At 36.3% G+C, this 9,237-nt stretch overlaps 1 pseudogene across 1 annotated transcript; it reads right to left on the reverse strand.

Annotated features, from left to right (window-relative positions):
• Positions 1–1,436: 1,436 nt before the first annotated feature.
• On the reverse strand, positions 1,437–4,212 carry LOC143412355 (B-cell receptor CD22-like; annotated as a pseudogene). Its single transcript, XR_013100090.1, has 6 exons — positions 4,166–4,212; positions 3,947–4,022; positions 3,436–3,819; positions 2,673–2,978; positions 2,224–2,566; positions 1,437–2,062 (listed from the first exon to the last, which is right to left on the reverse strand). The product of XR_013100090.1 is annotated as a B-cell receptor CD22-like (transcript).
• Between the last annotated feature and the right edge of the window lie 5,025 nt (positions 4,213–9,237).

The following is a 9,237-nucleotide window of genomic DNA, read 5'->3' on the forward strand; positions in this document are numbered from 1 at the left end:
TGATCATGAAGCATCCCCACCAGGATTATTTGTCTGTAACACTGTGGCTCTGATGTATCACACTTTAGGCCATTACTATTTTACTTTCCTATGTGCACCATGGTTTAATCATGAAAGCATTGTACATCCTCAGAGGGTAATTCTACAAGCACTAATAATAACATTAACCTCCTAAGACCCGAACTCTTCCACAGCATGCATTTTTAATTTCTCTTTGATATTTGGGCATATTGGGACCCGATGAATGTAAAAACAAAGAATTACCTGATTTTGGGTTGTTTTTTTTTACCTGATTTTTGTTTCTAAGAAAAATGAGAGCAACATATGAGGATATTAGTTTAAAATTTCGATAGAACAGTAGCAGTATAATGTCCTCGTAAGTGGATATCAGGCTCTTCAATGCAGCACTGAACTCAATACATCCCGTAATAATATTTAGGAAGGCAACCCGCTACTGCAGTCCAAATTTGGAAGTTGGCTTATGTTTGATAATCAAAGTAGGAAATACTAATGAAAATCTTTCAGCTTTGAGATGAGATCATAGAAGATCGTTCATTCTGGTAAATGTCCCTGGTCATGTGTGTGGAGCAGCAACACGTGATATCTATCTCTCCTCTCTTCAACTGCTGTACAAGCACTTCTTTTTCTACAGCACAGACGAGTGTGCTGCTGGTTGTTTTGAGAACTGTTCATCGAAAGTGTTTGAGCACTGACTCAAGAAACAAGCTGCGAGGTTTGTTTTCTTTTTCTCTCATGTTTAGATTATTTTTCTAAATGCATGGCTAAAGACAAAGGGTTCAGCTGCTAAGCAGTCACATAGATGTGGTTAGTACCTGACAGTTAGATTTGATAGGCTAAACTGTTGCAGGAGGAATCTCGGTTGAGAGTGATACTGAGGTTGAGTTTAATTTATTTCTTCTTCTGCTCATGATATTATTTTCTGACAAACTCAACCTGCTCTGTTTCACCATCATTTTTAACTTCATCTATATTAAAAGCAGCAAGCAAAACATACATTTCTGCCCTCATTACAAAGCACAGCTATATACTGAGTCAACACAAAATATCACTCAAAACATTTCCACTCAAAGGTTACTTGACAATTAGAACCAGAAGACAAATTGCTGTTTGAATATTTGGTGTTTATTTAACACATTTAAACAAAAGACAAGAGACATTAATACATTTATTCAAAATTAAATTAAATTTTAGCTGACAAACTAATTTTCAGTTATGACCAATAATATTGGAAGAAATCCTCTGCTGTTAAATATTCCTTGAATGAAATAAAGAAATTACTATTTTTATTAGAATGTACTAAAAGTGTTCAAATGCAGTAAATAAAGTGCTATTTTAAGGCACATTGTCCTTACTGGATGTGTTATGGTGTGACTCTACTCTTCTATCAGTTTTCTGTCTCTGGTTTGTTGGAGTGTTTTGATGAACCATCTGACAGAAATGAAAAAAAAAAACTTCCTTTTTGACTTATTACAGACAAGTTAATCTGTAGATTTGTCCTTTGTTCACAATTCAAAGACATGCTCACAAGCATTAAGACTACTAATGTCTTGAGTATATGAAGGACACCAAATAATATCTCATAATAATATGTTCACCTGTAATGCAACAAAGGTCAAAGAAGTTTGAGCCTAAAACTTCCTAAAACATAAACATTTAGACAAAACACTGTCTCCATTACCTTGCAAGGCATACTACCAAGAAAAGAGGTAAATCATGAAAAGATTGAACTCAGTAAAATAATTATTACTAACTTTACCTTTAACAGTCAGATAATCAGATAATGATTATTTTATATCTGCTATCAGCAGATTTTAATTCCAGTCATAGATTTCCATCTTAAAATGTTAGTTAACTTAAACACATGTTAACATTACTTGAGTACTATACAGATGTTTGTGTCAGCATGCAGATGTTAACACTGCTGATCTCCAAGATGTGTGTCCTCTTCTTGCAGACACTTTAATTATTAGATTGTGATGCCGCTCTGTTCAGATGAACGCTTTCTGTCTCTGGTGTGTTGAAGCGTCCTGATCTAAACCAGCTGAAGAAAAAACAGAAAGAAATTAAAAAGAGAAGCAGTTGTTATTTTTTTCTTAGTGTTTAATGATTAACATCTATTTAATAGAATGAATGTAAAAGTGAAATTAAATCAGTTAGCCTGTAAATAGTTTTAAATGACTATGATAAAAGCAGCTGACTCACCACTCAAAGATGATCAGTGTGCTCAAAAGCAGTATGATTCCCACAGTCTTCACTAGCGTAATGAAGACAGTGTACAAAATACCTCCAACAGTCACGTTAATCTCTGCTGATGTCTGATTACCCAGATCATTAGTAGCCACACAGTAATAAACTCCTCCATCTGTTACATTGAAGCTGTAAATCTCTCCTTCAGATACTTTCACAGCTCCATCTCTGCTCTTCTTGAACCAGGTGAAGCTGCTGACTGGAGGTTTGGCTCTGCTGGAGCAGGTCAGGTTCACCCAGCTGCCTGCTGACACCAAACCTGATGGACTGATGGATGCTGAGGTGTCTTTAGGAGCATCTGGATAAAGGTGTGTCACATATTATCATTATTCATTATAAATAGCTGACTTTCACTGAATCATCATGAGTTGACAGGATCCAACAACAAACTCTGATTGTCTTACATGAAACACTGAGAGTCTCTTCTGTCTCTGCTGTCTTGGTGTCTTTTCGTTGGTTCACAGGATATCTGGCAGAGCAGCTGATCTTCTTTCCATCATGTGTGTCTGACAGAGTGATGTTCTGCTGGATTTTAGTTGTAAAGCTTCCATCTGTGTTTTCCTCTATTTTGTTGTGAGAGTCTTGTTGGAGATTCCAGGTGAGTTGAGGAGGGGAGTGTGGACAGGGAGTGAGAGCTGAGCAGGTTATAGTGACAGACTCCTTCTCCTTCAGATCACCTGGGATTGTAATATTGGGCCTCCAAGGAGAATCTGTGGTTTCACATCACAAACGTATTTGTAAATCGATAATAGAGAAATACAGCAAATACAGACAGAGCTCAGTGTAGGTGTTTGAAAGTCCCCATACATGTTTCTACTGTACAATCGAGAACAAATGTAAAATGTATTCATGCACACTGATAATACAGGAAATACAGTAGAAAAAAAATCATAATTTTTTACTCTGTTAGAAAAGAAAAAATGGATCATTAATGTTGTTTGATGTTTTTTAAACGGTCAAACATCAAACAAGATGTAGTATTTGATTCTCTCTGTGATATCATTAGGGTAGTACAGACATTCTGGGATAATAATAAATACAGAATAATCAGACTGAATTCTGTAATAATTGACCTTTTAGTTCTTTCTGTTGATTAACCCAAAGCTGCATCTGATTACTCATTTTAGTTTTCAGAAAACCTGGACAACGAAAAGAAAACTTTCTCACCTTTAACTGTTATTTTAAGAGGATCACAAACAGCTGTTACTCTGAACGGCCAGTTCATAATTCTGAAGTAATATGTGTTTGTATAAGTTGTGGTTAAGTTGGAAAACAAAGTGGTGCAGTTTTTCTCCTTCAGGTTTCCTGTAATCTACATTGGATAGATGTTAACTGTCCCACTGCTGTTGAAGATCTCATTGTTTGGAAATTTATTAACATTGGAGTGATTTTTAATCCACACTCCAAAGACAGCTCTTCTGATGTCAAACTTTACTGGTCCAGCAGCACTAAAGCTACATGGGATTTGTAAACATGATCCACTCAGAGCTTCCATCTCTGTTGGTGCAGTGATGAAGAGGTCTGAATACTCAGGACAAGCAGTCGAAGGCTCTGGAAAAAACAAACAAACAGAGTATATCATTAAAATGTTGAAATCTCTCAATTTTTTTCTCCTGTCCTCTCAACATCTTCAATATAAAGTTAACTGAATGTAAATGACTGAAATGAGTCGACTCACTTGGAATAAAGAGGAGACTCAGTAACATGATGCCTGTCATGATGTTCACAGACTGGACTGTCACAAAACTCATCACCTGGAAAAATATGAAAAAATACATGAATCCAGTGATGAATAAGGAACATGTAAATTCTTTAAAAAAGTAATTTGTTATTAAAAATAGAAACACAATATCACAGTCTGATATAAACAAACAAAACTGCAAATGTGTTTTCTTACCAAATGATCAGACTGCTTCAGCAGAGAGACGACAAAATAAAAGTCAACGTGTGATTTCAGCAGAAGCAAAGTGAGTGAAACACTTCTCTGTTTGGATGTTGTAATGTCAAAGCAAACAGACGTCTGATGTTCCCATCATGCACTCCAGTTTTTCAGATGCTGTACTCCTCATCTGTCTGCCCTTAGATGTTCTGATTTTAACTGTGTTTGTGATTAATTTATAGTTTACCTGAGTTTATCAATATCTCATGTAGACACAGGATTAAAACCATAGATGCGTGAAGTAAATAACACTGATCACTGATCTCACAGTGCAATGTGCTGCTGGGTCCGTGCATCCATGTGTGTGTTACTTTGACATAAATCAATTTTAGATGCTTAAGAGAAAACAATCTTAAAGCAAACATTACACAAAAAGAAGTAATAAAGAGGCCAAATGAAGAAATTGTGTTGCAGAAAGCTGTATGTCTACAGCTTTGTACACACACAGGTTGTAGAAACCTGTTGACCAATTTCCTCAGTGTAGAAAATATTTCTTCCTTTGCTTTGTGCTTCAGTCGAGACATTCAACCAAATGCAGATATTGGAATTTATTTAACTTTTTTATTTATTTCACGAGTGGCTCTTTCAGTGCCACAATTAGACACTAAACATGAGAAACTACACGCTAACAGTAAGTGCACAACACACAGACAGAAAGTATGAAGTTTAACATCCAAATGTTAACACTGAAAGGCTCAAAGGGCCCACTGGAACCCTAAGTTATTTTTCCTTGACCTTGTGTGTGTATTTTCTTCCTTCCCACTCCTCATAAGTGTTCTGGTACCCCAACATCTGACACAGACACTCATATTTTTGAGTTAGGTAGTCTTGTGTAGCATTGATTGTTTAAGCTGGGGACTGTTACTGGAAGCTTGCCCCGATTGGGAAGCTGCTGGCTAACACAAGCCAGGGCACTCTGATCATGAAGCATCCCCACCAGGATTATTTGTCTGTAACACTGTGGCTCTGATGTATCACACTTTAGGCCATTACTATTTTACTTTCCTATGTGCACCATGGTTTAATCATGAAAGCATTGTACATCCTCAGAGGGTAATTCTACAAGCACTAATAATAACATTAACCTCCTAAGACCCGAACTCTTCCACAGCATGCATTTTTAATTTCTCTTTGATATTTGGGCATATTGGGACCCGATGAATGTAAAAACAAAGAATTACCTGATTTTGGGTTTTTTTTTTTTACCTGATTTTTGTTTCTAAGAAAAATGAGAGCAACATATGAGGATATTAGTTTAAAATTTCGATAGAACAGTAGCAGTATAATGTCCTCGTAAGTGGATATCAGGCTCTTCAATGCAGCACTGAACTCAATACATCCCGTAATAATATTTAGGAAGGCAACCCGCTACTGCAGTCCAAATTTGGAAGTTGGCTTATGTTTGATAATCAAAGTAGGAAATACTAATGAAAATCTTTCAGCTTTGAGATGAGATCATAGAAGATCGTTCATTCTGGTAAATGTCCCTGGTCATGTGTGTGGAGCAGCAACACGTGATATCTATCTCTCCTCTCTTCAATTGCTGTACAAGCACTTCTTTTTCTACAGCACAGACGAGTGTGCTGCTGGTTGTTTTGAGAACTGTTCATCGAAAGTGTTTGAGCACTGACTCAAGAAACAAGCTGCGAGGTTTGTTTTCTTTTTCTCTCATGTTTAGATTATTTTTCTAAATGCATGGCTAAAGACAAAGGGTTCAGCTGCTAAGCAGTCACATAGATGTGGTTAGTACCTGACAGTTAGATTTGATAGGCTAAACTGTTGCAGGAGGAATCTCGGTTGAGAGTGATACTGAGGTTGAGCTTAATTTATTTCTTCTTCTGCTCATGATATTATTTTCTGACAAACTCAACCTGCTCTGTTTCACCATCATTTTTAACTTCATCTATATTAAAAGCAGCAAGCAAAACATACATTTCTGCCCTCATTACAAAGCACAGCTATATACTGAGTCAACACAAAATATCACTCAAAACATTTCCACTCAAAGGTTACTTGACAATTAGAACCAGAAGACAAATTGCTGTTTGAATATTTGGTGTTTATTTAACACATTTAAACAAAAGACAAGAGACATTAATACATTTATTCAAAATTAAATTAAATTTTAGCTGACAAACTAATTTTCAGTTATGACCAATAATATTGGAAGAAATCCTCTGCTGTTAAATATTCCTTGAATGAAATAAAGAAATTACTATTTTTATTAGAATGTACTAAAAGTGTTCAAATGCAGTAAATAAAGTGCTATTTTAAGGCACATTGTCCTTACTGGATGTGTTATGGTGTGACTCTACTCTTCTATCAGTTTTCTGTCTCTGGTTTGTTGGAGTGTTTTGATGAACCATCTGACAGAAATGAAAAAAAAAAACTTCCTTTTTGACTTATTACAGACAAGTTAATCTGTAGATTTGTCCTTTGTTCACAATTCAAAGACATGCTCACAAGCATTAAGACTACTAATGTCTTGAGTATATGAAGGACACCAAATAATATCTCATAATAATATGTTCACCTGTAATGCAACAAAGGTCAAAGAAGTTTGAGCCTAAAACTTCCTAAAACATAAACATTTAGACAAAACACTGTCTCCATTACCTTGCAAGGCATACTACCAAGAAAAGAGGTAAATCATGAAAAGATTGAACTCAGTAAAATAATTATTACTAACTTTACCTTTAACAGTCACATCAATCTCTACTGTTGACCCTGATCATTAGTGGTCACACAATAATGTTACATTGAAGCTGTAAATCTCTCCTTCAGATACTTTCACAGCTCCATCTTCTTGAACCAGGTGAAGTTGCTCACACCAAACCAAATTTCAGCCATAATCTCTGACATATTAACATATAACATAATGTAGTCCATAATCACTTTGTATGATTGAGATCAGGACTCTGGGTGAGCTATTTATGTTGAGTGCAGTGATGCTGGAACAGGAAGACATGTTCTACTAGAAGGACGTCCTGAAGTAGACTCAGGAAACACAGATTCACATAATGAGAAAAGGCTTCTTACAGACAACTGTACAAGAGTTCAGTAGAGACACATATTACTTGTAGAAACACACAACAAAGAATCAGCTCTTCTGCCCCACTCTGTGATGATTCAACAGCACATGAATAAATATTAATAATTCAAATTTAAGTCATTTCCCCTTCCCATCAGCCTCAGGGTAACCTTCATTTCCTCTGCTCTGTATTCCTCTCTGTCACATACTCTTGCTCACTGTCTGCTACACAGACACACGCTCTACAAAAAATGAAGTGGTTTAGTAATACACGAAGATGTTAATGAGAGTGTATCACTGTGGTATTTTAAAAATGCTATTTCATCAGCCTGAAACACACTGGCTTCCTCAAAATGCTTTCCTTACTGCTTGACAGCCACTGGTAAAACATACAATTAATCTAAGGCTTAACATTAGTAGTGCTTTTACTTACCTTAGTCCCCTTCCAGTAAAATATGTTGGTGGTAGTCCGATGGTATCAGAACTCTGCCGTCTACTAAAAAATGCTGAATGACAATGTTCAGCCATTTGTTTGAGAGCTCAAGCTAAAGCGCACTTAGGTTCAGCAGCAGGAACAGGATCCAAAACACATCAGTACGTCCACCTCCGAATGGCTTAAGTAAAACAAAATGCTGACTTCGGATCAGCCTAGTCAAAGTCTTAACCTGTACCTGAATCAGATGCTGTGGCATGACTTCAAAAGCAGTTCATATTGAAAACCCTCCAATGTTGCTGAATTACAGCAATTCTCCAAAGATGTGTGGGCCAAAATTCCTCAACATAGGTGTAAAAAGCTCATTGCTAGTCATCGCAAATGCCTGATTGCAGTTGTTGCTGCTAAGAGTGCCCCGACCAGTTATTAAGTTTAGGGGGCAATCACCTATTCACACACAGCCATGTAGGTTTGGATTTTTTCCCCCTTAATCATAAACACCTACATTTAGTATGGAAGAGGGTTAGGGTCCCTGAAAGAAAAAACAAGAAAAAGTGGGCACGTCTTTTTTTTTCAGAATTCTGGAAAAAAAAAAAAAAAAAAGATCTGAAACATGTAAGTGTGACAAAAATACAAAAAAAACAAAAAAAAAAAACCCAAACAGGAATTCAGGAAGTAACATGTTTTCACACCATAGAGAGTCTAACGGTGTCATCTTTGGTGACATCTGGTGGTCAAAATTATGAAGAGCAGCTTAATCCTAAAAACTTGAACTGGACTGCTTCATGATGATGACCTGCTCTGCAGAGCTGAGCTAAAGATTTTGTTTAACATCACGTGACAGTTGTAATAGCAAGCTAAAACTTTGGTGCTTTGAACATTATGTCTATTTGAATAATAAAGAATTTCATTATAGGTTGGGAGCAAGCTTGTGGTGTGAGGTCCATGCCTCTATGTGCTCATGTAAATAACCAGCGGACCATTTATATAAAATATACAATAACTTATATGTATAGTTTATTTCTTATGTATATTTTTGACCTGGGGTTGCTTGTGAACTAGTTTTTATTTATTTGTCTATCCATGAAGCCAGGCATCTAACCAGACGCTCACTCTGGATTTCATGACCTTAGCCTCCAGTAATACAGCGAGGAATCTTGGAGGCGTTTTTGACCAGATGTGTTTTTATTCATCTTTTAATGCCTAAAAATGAATACTTAAAATACATTAAAAAAAATTAAAAATACTTTTTAAAAAATCCATTTAATACTGATTGGGAACATTTCCTGCAAAATGGAAACAAAATGGCATTGTTGGCTGGCTGCCACGAGATGGCGCCATCAACACTAAAGTTAGATGTTCAACGTGCCCATAGAGCTGAGAAATACTACAGTCAGAAAGTTGGAGTTGACCTGTCAGAGAAGGTGAAGACTGAGCTGAAGACACTGTAGGAGAGAGTTTAAAAGCCTCTTGACAGGAAGCCCATGATCACCAAGCTCACCAAGAATTATAAAATGTTAATAAATAAATCAAGAAACAAATTTATGAATGAATATGGAGATAAAT

Source organism: Maylandia zebra, linkage group LG9, assembly GCF_041146795.1.
Source record: "Maylandia zebra isolate NMK-2024a linkage group LG9, Mzebra_GT3a, whole genome shotgun sequence".
Taxonomy (NCBI): domain Eukaryota; kingdom Metazoa; phylum Chordata; class Actinopteri; order Cichliformes; family Cichlidae; genus Maylandia; species Maylandia zebra.